The following is a 19,380-nucleotide window of genomic DNA, read 5'->3' as shown; positions in this document are numbered from 1 at the left end:
CAAGCAAACATGCACACAAAGGTATAGTCAGTTCAGCTTTAGCACAACTAAGTATGGGCACATTTCTACTGCACACTCAGTATGTTACAGCAATTATATTCTAATTATAAGCACGGATTCCTTTCCTCAACAGTGGAGAGAAACAAGTAGAAAGAAAGAGTGAAACCTCTTTCTCAACAGGTATAATTTAACAACATCAGTCCTGCCTGTCCTGGGTTACATTAACACTGCATGTGAAAGCTGATCTGCCTTTTTCGCCTCCTCTGTGACTCACTGTTTTACAAGAAGAATAACAGTGATGAAATAACACTGTGAACAGTTCAATCACGCTGAATCTGGCTTGTCTGATTCTGTACAACTCCCGTTCAGGTATATAATCCCCAATTCAGTACTGTACGTGTCTGATATGTTCTGATACAGCCTCCGTCTAAACAGTCATATTAAGTAACAGAACTGCTCATCTTTTTTAAACCAATGAGACTAAAAACTAAAAAAGGCATTGTGCCATTGCTGTATTTTGGGCCCAGCGACGAGATTCTGAGAATATGCTTCATGGCAACAGTGTTACTTTTGTCTTAAAAAACTATTGCAATATTCGTTGACAACTGCGTCAACACTGACCTTTAAAAAACAAAACCTATGATAAAATGTATTGCAACTTTCATCAGCAAATAAATATCTCTACTTCAGAAAGTGATTTAGCTGCTTGAACAGTTGGCACTAATAAACAGCAGCAACTTCCACTTGCACTTCGGTAACATTATGACTCCATTGGTAACTCTAGCTTCAATCTAACAGATTTACGGACAGATTTACGTTAGTGAGCTGCAGTAAACATAACATTACTAAGGACTGTGGACGCAACATAGGCAGTACTTTCACTAAGCTGTATCTCGTTTTTATATCAGCCAGAGTTTGGAACTATTTACTATGGTGAGAGAGTCTACTGAGTTACAGTCTGGTGTCAACATATAAATAGCATCTTTTCTGCAAACCTCACAATAGACGAGAACACCTGTACAGCGAGTGAATACACATCAGATATACTTCACGAGCTTGGAAGAAATAAGCATTTGCACAATGAAAACTGGACTAAAATATCTTTATTTATGTTGACTAAAACTAGACTAACAACACTGTAGCTACATGATTGAAATGTGACAAAAATCTATGACAAGAATTACATCAAACAGGTGCCATACTGATCAAAGCATGGTACCTTTCATAATAATCTTATTCATTGCGGATCTCATTTCATACATGTATGTAAATCTGCATGAATATCCCAGGTTGGTGTTGTTTTGCTCGTGCAGTTCAGGAGTATGACCTCTAAGGCTGAAATCAGAACAAAGCTGAACAAAAATAACGCAGTCGGTCTTAACAACACCTACCAATGCAGGATGTGAGCAGTAAATCAGAATTCAGTGAGCAACGGATTTATTACGAGCATAGCTCTAGAAGCTGAAGAGGTGCATTAACCATGAAATAAATGACTTCCTCTCAAAGAGGTGGTGTTTCATTCAGCTTTGGAACAGTGTTAGACTTACCAAGGGATGACTCAGGGATCTGTGCTGTCACCTCTCTTGTTCATTCTCAGCTCCTCTAATTTGAGATCCACCTCTGGGCTTTGCCACCTCCAGGACTGTCTCTCATTCCTCTCTGCTGGGATACATCTGTGACGACAAGAAGAAAAGACAGTAAGAGTGTGGAGGAGAGCTTTGTGGGGTGGTGGAGGTGAGCAATCTGCTGCTCATTGTGTAACGTTATTGATGGAGCAGTTAAGGTTTTTTCAAGAACCTTGGGGTGCATATCAATAACAACCTGGACTGGGCCAAGGATCATAGGCTGTCATGAAGAGTCAGGTTGTGTGTTGTTTAACCTCCACTGTACAATATAGACATACAGTATGTCTGTGTGGTCTTTGCATTGAGATATTTCTGGACCCGCCCAGCATCCTAAATAATTACATCTATATCACACAATCCTGCACCTCACAATTTACACGTAAAGCCAGTGTTCAGTGCCAATGCAGGAAGTAGTTTGTTTTTCAATGTAGCAAGGCAAAAAGCAGGAGTGTGGAGGTCAAGGTGGTGGATCAAATCTGCAGGGGAACAGATGTCTCCTCCCTTCACAGACCTACAAAAAATGTTTGCCTGTTTATTTTTTCATGACCACAATCATTTCCTAACTTTAACTAAGAGTTTTAGTTTCCTAACCTGTAAAAAGTGAGTTTTAAAAATGTTGGTTGACGTAAAAGAAAGTCCAATAGTAATGTTCTAGTGAGGTTTGCAGGACACACTCCTGAAGTTTTCCATACTCATTACCTGAACTCAGATTTTAAATCAAAGGGAAATCTTTCAGAGAAGAAGAAGAAAGAAGAAGGAGGAAATAAATTATAGCAGCTACTTCACAGAAATCACAAAAAAAAATGAGATGTGAGAAAAAATACAACAAAAAGGCCAAATTATATATAATAACTGAAATGGACTATACATATATATATGAAACAAAATTAAATAAGATGAAATAAGAAACTCAGAAGAGAATAGACACTAAGGATACGGCTATAATATTAACTGTAATGTAGAAAACTGTACTGAATATATGTGCAATGACAGTACTAATGAATAGTCAGTTAAGTAGCGGAAAACATGAAAATAATACAAAAGAAGTCACTTAACAAATTAATGACTGTAAACTCACAAAACAGAGAATAAGACAAATGGTGGACGGTTGAGATTAATGGTGGAAATGGGAGATTAATACAGGAGTCTATTACATATAACATGTTTTCTGATTAATGTTATCTTTCATTTTTTTCTCCACCTTGTTGAAAGAGCAAACACAAAAGGAATCGGTCTGTCAGCAGGAAAATGAAAAAAATGAAATTACTCTGTGTATAATATCAGTATTAAATAAAATGTGAGCTATTATTATGCTCATGGCCTGGTTTCAGTATTAAAAATCATCGTGCATTCCCACTTGCCATTCAACACATTTTGTCAAAATGTGCTTTGCTGCACTTAGTGCTGTAGAACCGCTTATCTTCAGGCTAAAACTGTTTCACACAGGCAGCAGAGAAAAAGAGGCATATGCCACAGGTGATTACTGAAGCTAAGGGGCGCGTCAACTTCTCTCCCTCAACTTTGGCCATTGTTCTGAAGCAGGCAGTTGAGCGGGAGTCGGCTCCACAGGTTGAGCACAGGGGTTAGATGTCGGAAGCGCTGGGCTCTTCTGGCTTAGAGGCGTAGGTCTGCGCAAGCATGCAAAATTGGCTGTGAGTTCAAAGAGAATCAGTGAGAGCAGGGAGTTGAGTTGAAACCTGTTATTTCTCTCTCTCCTTCTCTCCCGCTCTGTTTGATTCCGACTCTCAAGCCTCTTCTAATGATGACTCTATCTGCCTCCCACTGGAAGGCATAGGAGCAGCGGCCTCAGGGTCTGCAGCATGAAGGTATCAGAATCGCAGCTCATGCTTTCCTCTATCTCTGCTTTTCATATCAGCCCTCATTTAGCCTTGAATATGCACAAGTAGAATAACTTAAGGATGTCCAAAAATTTGCTGTCTTATACTCACCCCTGATTATCATCAAGACAGTTTTTTTTTTCTTCCTTCAAAGCTGTCAAATGGATACGGATATGAATCTCAGACATTTAGGGAATGGCTGATGGATTAAATCTAAGCGCAGCGATGAGCAGAATCTGTGAGCATACCTGTGATGGAAGTTTTTATAACAGGAATAAACTGACAAATGACAAACGCTTTGATCCACTGCATATTCTTTGATGACAGCACATGCATGATGACGTTTGCTATAGGGCATACGCCAACACTTAATCCTGCTTCTTCTTTAAAGAAGGCAAGTTGGGTCAAAGATTTAATGGGTTTAGAAACACAACTTGCTGCTATACTTGGTGCCATTAAAAATAGTTTATGACACAAAGGTGAGCCATGCTGGGAAGTAGTAATGCTTTTCATTCTAGAAAAACAGAAAGCAGTGCCATCTCCATGAGGCATAGTTTCATCTGCCACTTCTTTCCACCTGCCAGTAATTAGCTTCACCAGGACGGCGTAACATGCAGATCCCATCCCGCTCTGTGCAGGTGCTCCAAGCAACCGGAGCAAGTCACAAGTGGGGGTACAAAGATGAGAACCCTTGTTGTCTATGTTCCCAACCCAAAGTACTGCCAATTATGTTTGTCTCAACGTACGAGAGCTAGCCAAAATTTTCCCCTCTGCATCAATCATGTGCTATAGAATCAGTGACAGCAATACAAGCAGAGTGACTATGTGGTCAATCAAAGAACATTTCATACTTTGTAGTATGAAACTCCAAAGAACATGTCTTTGCATAACGATCGTAGGAGACAGTGCACCAAAACAGCGGTGAATTATTCAATGAATGTGCAAAAGAAAAATTGATACCATCTGTGATTACAGAGGGTGGTAATCAAAACTAATTAACTCTTACTGTATTATTTAAACAGTTAACAAACACAAATCTAAAGCCATTAGATGATAGCAACATTAAAACAGAACACGTGACGTGCCAGATCTGCTACGTTTATTCCAGGTATTCATTATAAATGGAGATAACTAATATATATATATATATATATATATATATATATATATATATTCACTGGCTCCAGCTTGTAAATGTTAAGATTTGTTGCTTTTCTTTGTCATACACGCTAGTAAAGTGAAGATCTTTGTAGTTCTGCAGTGTTGGTCGGACAAAACAAGACATCTGAAGACAAATGTTGAATCAACAGATTAATCAATAACAAATACAATTGGTAGATAAATCTTATAAAATAATGGTCCAACAAAGACATTTAGAGGGTGAACCATACTTTAAAAAGCAGTAACTCTGCAATATTCACCCAACTATATCGTCAACATAGCTCACCGTCATGATTTTTGAGCAGTGGTTAAAAATGTCAAACTGTATTTGACTTTGCCTTCCATGGCTCGCTCCCTCACATCCTCTTGTACAAACACTCAGCATCTGACAGCTGATTGATATGCACCAAGCAGCAGGCACACTCAACATTTCTCCAGGAATTTTCAACTTCACTCATTAAAATGTCTCTTAAAAAGTTGTATTACAGTTGCTAAACTCAGTTAATTGGCCTTTTTGTAAGTTCTGCCTTCTTGTGTGAAAAGTGCAGAAAAAAAAAAACATTTTCAGGAAGACATGGGAGTGTGTTTGTATTTTTGACCTTGCTCCATTCTTAGTCAAGGACTGATTTGCCTAAACTTTATTTGCAAAATGCTTGTGGGTCTGAATTTAATTCAAACCAAATTAAAGTCACAGCATGAAAACTCTCTAATAATTGCAAGGGTTCGTCTTTAACAAGTGAAGGTTTTAGAAAATACCTCATTCCATTCACCCTTGGTCTAAATTTCCATTTAACAGAGGGACCTGTAATACAGAAAGTAGGAGATGAAGAGGTGCTCTCAGTTACTGACAAGCACAACACTCAATTCAAAAAGCAAAACCAGAGATGCTCGAGTCCTTCCTTAAGCCTTTGTCGAATGACCTTGCCAGACTGACAGGCAGTATCAACAGCAGGTTCTTGGTTGTGATATCTTCGTGTTTACAAGAATTGCTTGTATTCCTTTTTTCACTGTGACCGCAGCTTTTTTGGTCTAGCAAACAGTTCTTTCAAAGGCTGCACTAACATAATTCCCTCTTCGTTGCAGTGGAGGATAGTAACTATAAAGACTAACTTTGAAAAACACCCACTTGATTTGTTTAACTTGATAGCTGAAGCCTATAGTAAGCCTATAGGTGGCTTTGGCTGAACTTGGAATTAATTGTTGCACAGAACGAGAACGACAATCCCTATCTCTTCCACTGCAACTCTGTCTACTACAAATGACATATATACAACCAGAGGTTAAAGTGGGCCGGGACGATTTAATATTAATATCAACTGTTCCGGCACCGTTGATTAATAAGTAAGTAAACAGAGAGTGAGACAGTTGAGCAGATACACACAGGCAGAGAAGCCCCTCCCCATAGATCATCACAGAAGGCATTGGTCCTTTTAACTTCATTGTTGCAGAAGAAGTGATGCCCCACTTATCCAAGAACACATCAAAAGCTCAATGTTGTTAAATTCAGGAGGTTATTATAAAGATCAGCTCTATGGAGCAGAATCACTTGTTGACCAGCATGTAGAAATGTGCTTCTGGTGTGAACAGCCAGCCCCTCCTGCTTTTGTTGCCTAAACCTAAATAGGTGTTGCTACTAGCAACAGAAAATGAACAATGTGCAAATTACAGAATGCAGCTTCTTTGTTACAAAACCTTGTATTAGAAGTGTTTGTGACCACATCCTAAGCCTGGACAAACCTGATGATACCTGAAACCTACAAAGACCGGACCAACCACATGCGAGGTTGTTTACACCAACAATGCCAACGGATTTTTTAGTCTTTGAATGAGTTACTACACTGAATGACTAGTCAGTAACAACTGGCTTCTGCCAGTATTCAACCCCACAAATCCCATGAAAAGGCAAACATGGCATGTCCCCTTGCCATGTCAATCATAGACGGAAAGCAACAGCTTGCAGTTTCTGGTTAATCCGGTCGTGTGTAGGTCTTCGTTTGATGCTGTAGAGGCTTTCATTTTCTTACCACAGTTCAATCTGTTTTTCCTCTATTTCAGCTACTTGCCATTTTGCTTTTGTGTATTTACCTGTACATCTCTGCAACACATGAACATGAGTGACGTTAACAGTTGCCAATATCAGTTGCAAATATCAAGTATGTTTAAAAAAATATTTAGCATATGATTTTATCTTCTTATTGACACAGACTGGAACAGTCCTAGTTCAACTGTCTGATCTTTCTTTAGTCTACTACAAGATCATGAAGAAGATCATTTTAAGTTAAATTGAACAATGTTATTATTAGGGTTGAGGTTAAGCATATAAAAACTTGATAAGATACTACATTTAGCAAAATAACTAACTCATTAAACATTTTGCATCTAACTGTGGGAATGTGTTTGTTATAAGCTCACAGTTTCCCAATATTTTCTCTGTTGTTTCCATTTTCATGTCCCCAGATTCTCAGATTCTCAACAGTTACAGGTTGCACAGTTGTTGGGAACTTTTCATAGCTTTAGATTCAGACTTTACTCCCAGAGTTCAGTAAGTTTTATTGAGCGGGGCAGAGATATTAAACACCCTCCTGCCCCAGCTCACCTGGCTGAGGCAACCGTTTCCCCTCCTCAACTCTGTAACAAGCAAACTGACTGCAGGTGAGGCATGGGGTGAGGAAAAAACACTAATACCTGCAGGTGAAAATACTCAACTCTGTTGCTCACACTGGTTCAAGTGAGGATATTTTGACATTTATGTTGTGTTACTCTGGTCTCAAAACAGAGAAAGATTATCCCTGTCAGTATTTTATTTTCTATAACAATGTGGACATTTTCATTGTTTTTTTTTGTTTTTACATAAGCACAAAAATCGTGAATGAGGTGAGTGAATTTCTGCACCTTGCACTTGCATATAATTCAGAGATAACAATGTCACAATATTGCAATGGCTTATATTATGTAAATGCATAGACTGAACAATATCCCAGAGCAGAGTGGACAAATTAACTAGACAATCAAACACTACGTTACAAAACTCACCTAGACATTTATAAAACAGCAATAGAAACAGATATATTTTGGTAGTGTGGAAAAACATGTACACTACAGGATGCACAGTCATTGGAAACACTGTCTTTTCTCTCTGTTATTAAGATATGTTTATCAGGTTTGTAGAGATGTACCTCTTTATTTGACAGGGGAATGTTGTCATGACTTCCATAGATGATTTATTTTTATTTCTGTTTATGTTACATGGAAAGTCAATGCTGTTTTCACTGCTTACCAAAAAGTAAGTCTACCCCAGAGACACAGGCAACTTTTTCAGTTCCCTTGCTCTAATCATTAGAGGCAAAGAACAAGGTAGAGAACACAGTATTTTACGCCTTAATAATACATTGCCACTATTAAGATCTTGTGCAGCACATGCATCAGCAGTTAATCCTCAGAGGCAATGATGATTATTCCACGGTTTCACACATGATGACGTGAAGACAAGTTATAGCTCTGTTATGTATAATAAATATATAGTTAATTATAGCGCGCTTAATACAACAGTGAATGAGAACAGTCTGACCTACATCAGTCCATCATAGAAGGCTGTAATCCAACTATTTATACATCACAATAACAGTGAAGACAATAACACATACTGCAAATCATGGATCTCTCTCTATACAGTGAATATTTCTACAGCAGCGCAATCCCTTTTGTATATGCTCCTATCCTTGTATATGCTGCTGTTTGATGGAGAAGGCTAACCACTAACATCGCTCGCTCGTACCAGCGCCTGGGGAGGCTGACTGTATTTCATGCTCCCACTACAAGGGCTTCCAGCAGTGTACCAAGCAGAGCATGTGTGGTTTATGAACAACATGTCGGCGTATTTGATTTCTTACCATACCGCGCTGGCCTCTCACTCCATATCACCTCACTGCCCTCTCCCACACTCACAAAAGAAGCCACTCTACCCAAGCTTTTCTAAGTCAACAGAGGTTACACGCTGAATTCATTACGGTTGTTTCTCAGACAGATCGAGCAATTACCATGTGAAGGTAACTCTCAGTGTTAACATACCGCAGTGTTACTATAGTATACATGTTGCACAAGAAAAAGGGGGTGGGTGTCGTGGCTGCCTGGGAGGCTGAGATGGCTGCCATACATGTCTTTCCTCTAAGGCAGGTGGTGAAAATGAGGCCTGGTGCTAGAGTGGGGAGATTGGATGTGTTGCTTTGAAGCAGAGCAGGATAGCTGTCAGAGTCAGTCATGGATGGGATGTTCCTATCCACAGCCTATTAGAGAGCTGTTTATCAATGCAGCTGCCAATCAGGCCAATTCTTGGTTTGCCCATTCTAATCTGGACTTCATAACTGCTACATATGGTGCGAGTTCTGTTCATTATGTGCGGCATGGCCTCCCCCATTCCACTCCAAATGCAATCCTTGTGAGGCTGCAGGTAAAATGTGAATGCCACAAGATTGCAATGGTCCTGTCTGTGCAGATGGTCACAGGTGTGTGTGTGTGTGTGTGTGTGTGTGTGTGTGTGTGTGTGTGTGTGTGTGTGTCGAAAAGGAGAAGGACGACAGAGTGGCACAAAAAAATAAATAGTAATAAATAGGGCTGGGCAAAATTATTTCAAATCAGTATCACAATTATTTCAAACTTTTACCTCGATTACGATGAATGAACTATTAATTTGGCGCTTATCGACCTTGCTCTTCTTTATTTCAGCACTTTTTTTCATATTCAGCAATGTGATTGTGCCCCAAGTGATTAGACAAATTGGTGCTGTTGCCTTCGGTCGTTGCCAGCTCTTTGCCCTGCTCTCTACTGACTGGATTCAAGGAAGTTTATATTCTAGCAACCACTACATCCTGAGCACAGCTGATATAGCATTACCTTTGCCAATGCCATCTGTTAGTCCACACCATAACAGCCTTTTTTTTCTTGTACCATTAAAAGTGAAGTGTATTGTTTAAAAATTTAAGCAAGTATATAAGCCAATCAGCGAAACGGGATTATGTTGGGCGGCATCATTTGTGGCCACTGTGCCTCCTGTCAGTTGTTGGTATTGTTGTCGATATTGTTAAGATTTTGAGAATGTACAAAAGCCATACACAATTTCAGCAGCACAAAATTGTCTATAATTATAAATATGCATTAATTCAAGCTTTATTTATAATGTTAATGTTTGCCATGTTCTTTGCTAATATGATCATTATGATACTGCGATACTTTCTAAAAAAAAAAGCTCACTAGGGAACCCTATGACACCGGATACCTCTCTTGATCTTTTTACTGCTATCCGTGTGAATAGACAGGAACATGAGCTTTCCTTACATTATACAGTTAATATGAAAAGTGTGATAGGAACTTAATTCAAAATACATTTTACAGTAGGAAAACAAAAGGTGAGCACATCCGCCCTTCAACTGGCCATTGTTGGATCGCATCGCTGCTATTAGCATCAAGTTTAACTCAACAACTTTCTGCCGCCGACAAGTCGCTGAAACGGCTCTGCCCACTGTCTCTCGCTGTGCCCTCTGTTGCTCTTTGTCTTCCAGCACTCATTTAAAATGAATGGGTACCACTGTCTTTGTCTATTGTTTTTTCTCTGGGTGAAAGCACAAAGTGAGAAACACTTGATTTATAAATATGAAATGTTGTTTGACTCTTCTGTAAATCTCACTTTATTCAACAATAATGAATCACTGATATCATATACAGCGGGTGTGTGGATCACCCCACTGTAATTTGTGTTGTTGTTCCATATATGTTTCCTTCAAATGAAACTGTCACCACTATCACTTGCGTAGTTTCATCAGGGATTTCTTAAATTTCAACTTCTGTTGTTTCTCAGCACATTGCTGAGCGTAGACCTATAAATGTAATCTCAGTAGGAATTTGGACCAAGCTTGCAGTGGTTAATAATTCAACTCAGAGCTGGAGGCTTGCATTGAGGTGAACTATGCAGCAGTCTTGTTAAACATTCATGTTCTCAGCTGTGCCTCGCCCCTGGAAGGCATTTGACCGCTAGAGCGATAACTCAAAAGGTAAAGGCTTCTCATAGATATTAAAATCAATTTGATGTCTGATGTGTCAGATCTGCCACTGCTCAACCATTGGGCCACTATTGTTTCTTTCTCTCCCTGTTGCAAAGCCAGTGTCTATGTGTGCTTGCAGGCTACATGTATATTTACATTTGTTTGTGTTGCATATTGTTAACTATGTCCATGTGTCCTGTCAATTTTCTATAGAAGTATAAAAAAGGTTAAGAAACTGGGGGACATTTGCCAAATGACTACAAAGCCTTCACATAAAATATCAGAGCATAGAGAATAATAACAAGGCGTGACACCACTAGCTAGGCTAATACACCTCATGCTCAGCGTCATTAGTACATGATCTCAGCTGGTGGGGCTTTTTTCTGGCAGGTATTATTTAAAAAAGCAGCTGCCCTTCACTCATGTGTGAAGGAATGTGAATGAGAAATAGAGAAGTTTAGCTTTCATTGTAGGCAACAACAATGAAGAATCAGCAGGGTGGCAATACAGACACTGCTTGACTGAAATAAATTCAGGCTCTACAGTCACAAGTGACAGCTGCTACATATGATTTCAAGGTTTGTCAAATGTTTGTTTCTGTAGCACTGAACAAAAACAACAACAAAAATATTGAAGGCAATAATTGCTTTATCTTTTGCTTGGGAGGAATGCTACATAAGTTAAAGTACAGGTACATCAATATCAATAATGGATGTGGTTGAAGAGATTAAAGGCGCCGTTTTTTTCTCGGACTATAAAAGATATAGTGCAGCATTGTTGAACTGTGTCTCCTTTACTGCAACCCAGAGCATGGTCATCAATCATGCTCACAATACAACAACACAAATTAGTTCTTTTTGGGTGGCAGTGATTTATTAGAACGGCAGCTGGATATGCAAGACTAAATTGTTTTTCTGCACTTTCATAATTCATTTAATTCTCCAAACAACAATTTTCTGGCAGGTCAGTGTTGTGCTCAGGGTTTGAATTTTTCAAAATAGTAGCTGATGTAATTGTTTTTTGAACTCCCTGACTAAGGAACTGAGCCTGTGGCTACTAGTAACAACTGGTAGGTGATGCAGGCAATTTGGCACAGTCCTCCTCATATCTAGAGTACCTTTGCAGCCGTCTTGCAATATGTTTATTTCTAAACAAACAGCGCACAAACAGCTAATTGCATCCCAAAACCACAGCTATCTCTGCATACCAGCAGTTAGTGACCCAATTTTGATCTTTTGTCACATGAACATCAGATACATTCATAACACATACAGTGACTGCTCTGGATCAGATGCGTATAAATAATGTGTGAACAAGATAAAAAGCATTTTCCAAATGCAGGGTGTGTATTTGCCAAAAAATTGCTGTCACTTGTTAGAAAAAAATAAAAAAATAAATAAAATGGAGATTTTCGACCACCTAGTGAAGCTGCAGGGCAACTTGGTCTCCTTGAAATTACATTTATGTAACACTAATTTGTTTTGCCAAATATCTTTTGGAGGAAGCATAATTGGTGTCCAGATTCTGTACAGCTTTTTTTGTTGGAGTGCAGGAAGGCCTGCCTAAGTCACACCTGTGGTTCAGTTTAGGAACCAAATACTGTTTTTTCAGTATTTATATGTGTAACCATCAGCAGGCATACTGGACCTTCGTTGTCATAGTAACGACTAGAAGGGCATTCAGCGAACACAGATCTCTGCCAGGGCAAATATCCAAAAACCTACATACTCGTACATACATACACATGGTACAGGTTATGGAGTGGTCATGGTAAAAAGAAACTGATGATGATTACTGGTTTCACACAGGAAATAGACAGCTGAACCATCCATCTACCCCAACCCCCCTCCTCCTAACGCAGACTTTGTTGCTCTGTAAACTGCGTCAACTAACTTCCTCCTTTGCTCCTGTCATAACTACGGGTAGCTATGGGTCGTAATGAACTACCTGCACAGATGACCCGTGGGATCACTTTTAAAGGACGACAGTCTCCTCAGGCGCTATGATGCCCCAACGTTCCCATTTGCTGTCCAGCTGGGGACTTTTGTTGCACCCTCTTCATTGATTTCTGTCATCATCTAATATAAGGCATAAAAATGGTAAAAACACTTGAATTATAATGAAATTAGTAATAAATTAATTATTAATAATATTTTTTTCCTCATTATGTTGATAAAAAGCATTACATTTCGGTCACAGTGTATTTGCTGTTGAAAATTAGGAATATATAAACATTATCATTTCTACATGACTGGGTTATGTGGGGAGGACAAAAGCATATTTTTTGATTGGTAATTTCAAATAACAAGGAGGAAGACAAGTAGTTAGTGTCTGGCCATGAGTTACAGAGCTCTGCCACTCTTCCAGATGACCCTCCAAATTAAGAATCCATCTACAAGTCCTTTAACCCAAACCCAGCTGACCCCCCAGCTTGAATTATTATTTCCATCTTGTTTGCAGCCACTACAGATGGCAATTTGGCTGTGCACATATGGAAAGCTTTTATCTGAAATGTATGCTTATGCATTCTGGTTTGAGTGTAAACACAGGAAACATGACTCACATTTAAAGGATAGCTCTGATGATATTCTATATTTTTCTTAATGGTTGCCAAATTCATCCCACCTACTTGTTTTGTTCATGTAGCCAAAGCCTCATATGGTTTCAGTGCACTGTGCCATAGACTTCCATGTTGTCCAAAAAGTATTAAAATTAGATTAATGAGCCACACTGTTGCGCTGGGTGACATGTTCCTTCATTACAATAAACATGTGCACTGTGGTTTATTTTGACTTGTTACCAAAAACACCTTCTTGCTGCCATACATATTTGCAAGCACTAATTTCATGCCTGAAAATAGCCTCCAACAAAACCACTATGTACCCCTGTCTGTGTTTGCCAGAAAGTGCAGTGCTGATTTCAGAAATTACTGAACCTTTTTTTAAGTTATAGCTTGTATTCATAGAGATTTCTTTAGCAGGAACAAATGGGCTTGGAGGTGATTGCCTCAGACAGGCGGGGGACGTCTGAAACTAACATATTGTTGTTTTTGGTCTTTTCATGACTTTTGGCAACAACAAAAAAAACAAACAAACAAAAAAAAACTACAACAGCCTTTCCAATAAAGAAAAAAAAAAGTCAGATACTGTGTAGACATAAAATCCGAACACTGCATACATTCTGTACAAGCTGCTCCTTGTCCCTCTATTGCTAGACAGAGGAAGTCTGTCTAGCAATATTGACTTTCAGGGCCAGGTCTGTTTGGAGCGATTGTGGATGAATTCTAGTACATTATAGTAGACATGTAATGACCATTATCTGTATAATGGCTCATAGTTGGACACTCATTTTATTCACAATCCTTTTGAACAAGGTTTATAGAGGGAACAGACTATGATTGAATCCATAATGGAGGATATAAAATACTTCTATATAAAACTACGACTTTATCATCATCATCAGCGTCATCACCATCACCACTATAAATTTAAGCCCTGATCACAGACTTCTGTTTACCTCTTATAAAGTTGTCAATTTATAATCGTCACGATATAAAAATTCTATAAGGATGACATGAGTGAATGAAGCTATTGCAGCATCAGTGCCTTTAATACAAAATTTAAATATTCTTCACTCTCAAATCAGGAATATGCATTTGCCTCAAATGCATATTCCTGACTCCCCAGTTCAGAATAGATTTATAACAAAAAGCCAAACATCAGGCTTAACAGCAGAATCAGCACATTCCATTAACATGTCCCCTGTTAATTCCCTAGAAACATCCCCATTAATGAACATCCATAATCTAAACTGCAAACACGGGAATATACTACATGTCTCAAAATACTTGCATCTCTGACATGTTTGTGATAAAAGCTTTATTAATTATGGTATCACAGATGTTGGCCACCGACAGTAGAATTTTCCTGGTAACATTGGAAAACATGTATTTTCAGCGCTTTGAGGTGTGGGTGGGACCATTTGATGGAAATGCCAAGAGGAATGCATTTTAACACCAAGGCTGTCAAATCTAGATATGTAAACATATGAGACTTCACACACTGACAAGGGCACAAGGGGAGAGATCCATCACACAGATGACACCCCGGGATTGTCTTTAAGCTTTCCTGGTGTTGCACACATAAATTAACCTGAGCCAAACTTGGATCAGTCACTTGTGCTGTGGGCGGTGATTAGTGTTTGAACACAAACGTTTTGGAGGGGGGGATTATCCCTGTCAGCCTAGAGAAGACCCCAACCTTCACCTCCACAAGGTGAAAATCTTGACTTTAGGAAAAGGTTGAATCGAAATTCTGTTCATGTCTCACAATCAATAAATTAAAACCAGAGCTCTTAGAAATTTACTGTCCTGTTGTTAAATTAAATCACCCAACATTACGATCATATTCCAAGGTGAGCCCTGAGAACTAAAACGTTTATTGCCATTAACATTTATTAAAACCAATACGTCTATTCCTCTCTCTGAGAAGCCCCATTTTGCCAGTTAACATATTTTATTAAGTATTGATTACAGTTGAAATCATCAACTCAACTAATATTAATCAGCAACAATTTTAAAAATGAATTAATTAAATAAAAAGGAATAATTAAAAGCAAAAACACATCCCTCTTGTATTGTTGAGTTATTTCTGTGCTCAGGTTCTTATGTAGTTATCTACAATAAGTCTGTCTGTGCCACTTATGTCTACGCTGCTTCTTGTCTAATTTTCTATGCAAACCTGAAACAGAGCTTGTATTCTTTTATGGTACATATCAGTGTTAACTTGGTAAGCTTGACAGGGTTTTATGAGACTTGCTGTTGTGAAACTGAGGGACTATTGGGTTTACACATCCTCTGCATGGTGTAATTTTTGCCATTTGGTGAATGTGGGCAGTGTAAATTTAACGCCCTCCCTCGTTTCTTAGCTTTGCTTTAATAAAACAGAATATACGATGGAGGCTATCAACATACAGGGAGGTAATGATTTGCTTTCTTTCATTCAAGTAAAGGATTATCATTGACTATGAAAATGGTTAGTTTCTGTGGCAGATGGTGCAATAACACAAATTTATTCACCACTACAGCACACCATCATAACATCTCTCTCTCCCTCTCTTTATTCATTCATGTGCTCTCTCTCTCTCTATCTCTCCTCACCCTATCCTATCCTTTCCTTCCCTCTTCTTTCCTGTGTTACAGTCATGTAGTTCTGTTTATCTTTCTTAATCTTCTGTATCTGTTCTTCGATCACCTTGCTCATTCACCCTTACCGTCAAACTGATGCAAGGCCAGGTAACTCATGAGGGAATTAACAAGTGAAATGTATGCTCTTTATCTCAAGCACCGCTGTGCTGCATAACGCCCTTCCCTGCACAAGCCCCGCCAATATCGTTCTCACACTGCGCAAACAAGAAGTTTATATAATTAACTTTCAAAGACATTGTTGAACCAACGCTACATTATAGAGGAGAAGGGGAGCTAAGCGCCTTTCCCCTCTAACTCCAGGGGATTAAGGTAATGACACAGGAAGACAGGAGTAGACAGGTGGCCTGCAAGAAGTCTCCTCCTCTTTCGTACAGTAATGAAATTGAATTATAAACCTCTGCTAATCTCTTTCACAAAGGTTTGGAAGATATTCCTTCACCTGCAGGTGTGCCAGAGTCCTCTAATCAGCACAACTTATAAAGTCTGATTTACATTTCATGTTAGACTCCTCTTGCTTCCTGCAGCAAATACAGTGATGTATCTCTGAGCTTTGCCTTTGAAAGTGTATTATACATGTCCAAATTCAACTCTATAGGTTTTAAGACAGAACTCAATGCTTCTGGGAAGAAAAGGCTAAATCAATATTTAAAAATTGAATGCAGTTTTTCTTGCCCCTCCTAAAGCTCCATTTCTAAGTACATCATGATAGCTTGACATTGCATTGGCAGCATGATTATATACCTTAGCAACAGGTGTTGGGGCTACGCTTACACCTCATATATAGCCTCCCTTCTACATATTAATAACCATAACACTCACATACACAAAGCTGCATTTTGTACATTGCATAGTGTATACTTTCACCTCCACATGAATCTACAGGGGGTTGAGTGTCAAGCACCATGATTCTTTAAATTTAGTTCAAGGCCATGTCAGTCAAGGAGGTGAGCTCCTAACTGTCAAAGCCTGTGAGAGAGAGGTGGAAAGAGACAGCAGAGCACACACAAGTCTGCAAATGGTGGCTGCAATATTCTGTATGGAGGAGCACCTCAGCATGTTTATACTCATTCAGTGAGACAGGTGTGGGCATCTTGAGCCTGCCTATGCCTATGTTTCTCCTTGGCTCTGTAAGCCAGCCCCATTCATCATCCTCCAACAGCCCTGCTCTAATTGGGCTGCATCCCCACCTGCTGTCACTCACCACCTCCTCCACATAGAGCCGGAAGAGATACAGATGTACCTGGTCCGGCACAGCCCTGTCGCAGCACACCAGCCTCGGCATTTGAATTGCATATGTGGGCAGCTGAGCCCCAGCAGCTACACTGAGCTGATCCCAGGTACTGCTCTCTCCCTTTCTCCCCATCGGTACCTGTCTGTCCCTCTATCCACAGTGGAGTAGAAGCCGGGTAATGATGTGGCCTATCAGTTTAACTATAGACAGTGCTACAACACTCCAGGGCTGCAGGCATCGTCGTGGGTACCTCTGTCCCCCCAATATAGCAGGGACATTAGACATTCCTCCTCCTTGGGTACCATGTCTCTTAAAGTTTTGCAAGGCCTAGTTTCATAATAGCTCTTGTCTTATTTGAGTGGAGCCTGCCACTTCAGATAAGAATTGCAGATACCCTTTAGCTGCCATGTAGAGCTAGAAGACATCTAATGAGCCTTTGAGATTTGCCTGCTAAACCTACCATAAAACGGCGTGCATGGAGACATGGCTTCAATTTGTCTAAAAGGAATTTCAAGGTTTCAAGTTTCAGCATATAGACAAGACAGCAACCAAAAGTCTCATTTGCTCAATTTGATTTTATTAATAAATAAAGGATTACCTCTTTTGTTCAACGGAAGATTGGGTTAAGATTTGTAAGAGCTTGGCTTTGTCTAGTTGGGCTAACCAAGGGGAGATTTGCATTTGTTCATTCTGTTCCTTTTCTTCATTCTGCATTCTGTATACTTTAATTTGCAAATATCCTTGTCCATCCCCATTAGCTGCTGACAGCAGCAAGGAGGGGTGAATGTTATGCGAGTGCAGCACAGATAGTCCATTGAAAGTGACAGTGGCTGACACCAAAAGTTTGGGCATGCCCAATATCATTTCATGGTGTATTGTCCTGGTCTATGTCAAAATGACTTAGCTGATATATTCATATTCATAAAAAAGATAGACAAGCAAGAGAAAGAAGACTTTGACAAATGATTGTATGGCTTGTGTGTCCTGCTCAGGGCTTACACAAAGGCATGTGACAACAAAAAACTAAATGGGATGAGGCAATTCTCTCACTCTGAACTGGTTTTTATGACACTAATTTGTTTTCCCAAATACGTTGTGATGGGCAATGTAATTGCTGCCTAGATTATGTTCACAGGCCACGTTTTTGTAATGTAGGAGGATGCAACAAGTCATGCATGGTGTGGTTGGGTGTGTTAAAAAAAAAAAAAAAAAACATTGGGGAAAGATTTTAGTTTGAGTTAAATGTTAATATAATAAGCACGTCTTATGCCTCAAGTCGCTTTTGAATTTTTTAATATTTAAGATCAACTAAGAGACCACTATCTTTCCCTACCCTGTGCTGTAAGTGCCTAAACAAAACCACAGAAGTGTTAATCTTACTTCAGTGGCTATGAGCAGATAATACAGGAAAAACAAATGAACATTTACTGATTAATGTTAATATGATGTTGATAAAAATTTATAATTCAGGGGGCATTACATTATTTGCCGTTGCAAATTAGTACTAAGCTATATTAACATGGTTTCTATGAAACAGTGTTGCATTGTCTGATACCAAATTCTTGTGCTCACTTGATATGATTTTTATCAAAACGAGTCCTCCACATGAAACAACAAAAAATGAGCATTTTCTTATCTGTGCCCTCTTGGCAGGACAACATTTGTCAGTGCCTTCTATAACCATAACAAATCACTGTTGGAAAAATATATGTGTCTTGGTGAACTTCAAACAGGTTTAGTTGATGTACTTACAGTCATAAACAAGATAGACAAGCATAAGGACAAGTGATGTGGCTTCTGTATCCTGATCAACAAATAATGGCTGTGAGTTTATATGATTATAATGAAGAGGACACCAAATAGATTTGACTTGAACCCTCTCTATGAGTTCAGCTTTTTAAATACATAAAAAACTAAATAAAAGAAACTGCAGTGAAGAAACTCGAGTATCCTCCTACTTTTAACTGTAATACACACTTCCTGATGGGACCTTATGCTGCTGCCATATCCTGCTTCTTAACTTTTGAGACAGGAAAGTTTGAAATGTCAATTTTTATGTTTCAGACTACATACACATGATCACTTTTATGCTTCCTGGAGACAACATCATTATGGTTTAAGTGATCTAACCATAACAACGCATCAGCTGCACAGACAAAGCACAGGATGTTGACTTTGAATGTAAAAACATGGTGCAGTAATTTCAGCTTGCTTTGTACTGATGGAGAACGTTCTGCAGGCAGCAGGTACATGATAAATTATACAGTGATTTGAGAGTCTTGGG

The 19,380-nt window shown here is 39.1% G+C and overlaps 1 long non-coding RNA gene across 1 annotated transcript in view; it reads right to left on the bottom strand.

Annotated features, from left to right (window-relative positions):
• Window positions 1-1,185: 1,185 nt before the first annotated feature.
• The window catches only part of LOC147817118 (uncharacterized), a 78,709-nt gene continuing 60,514 nt past the window's right edge, over window positions 1,186-19,380 (bottom strand). The window contains exon 3 of the long non-coding RNA XR_015436633.1: window positions 1,186-1,673. This is a non-coding gene — a long non-coding RNA (uncharacterized LOC147817118). The remainder of the gene's footprint in view (window positions 1,674-19,380) is intronic.

Source organism: Seriola lalandi, unplaced genomic scaffold (assembly GCF_002814215.2).
Source record: "Seriola lalandi dorsalis isolate HSWRI2012SDOR001 ecotype SW California unplaced genomic scaffold, Sedor1 jcf7180002054972, whole genome shotgun sequence".
Lineage (NCBI taxonomy): Eukaryota > Metazoa > Chordata > Actinopteri > Carangiformes > Carangidae > Seriola > Seriola lalandi.
The sequence above is the reverse complement of the archived record's forward strand: the minus strand, read 5'-3'. Positions and strand labels throughout refer to the sequence as shown.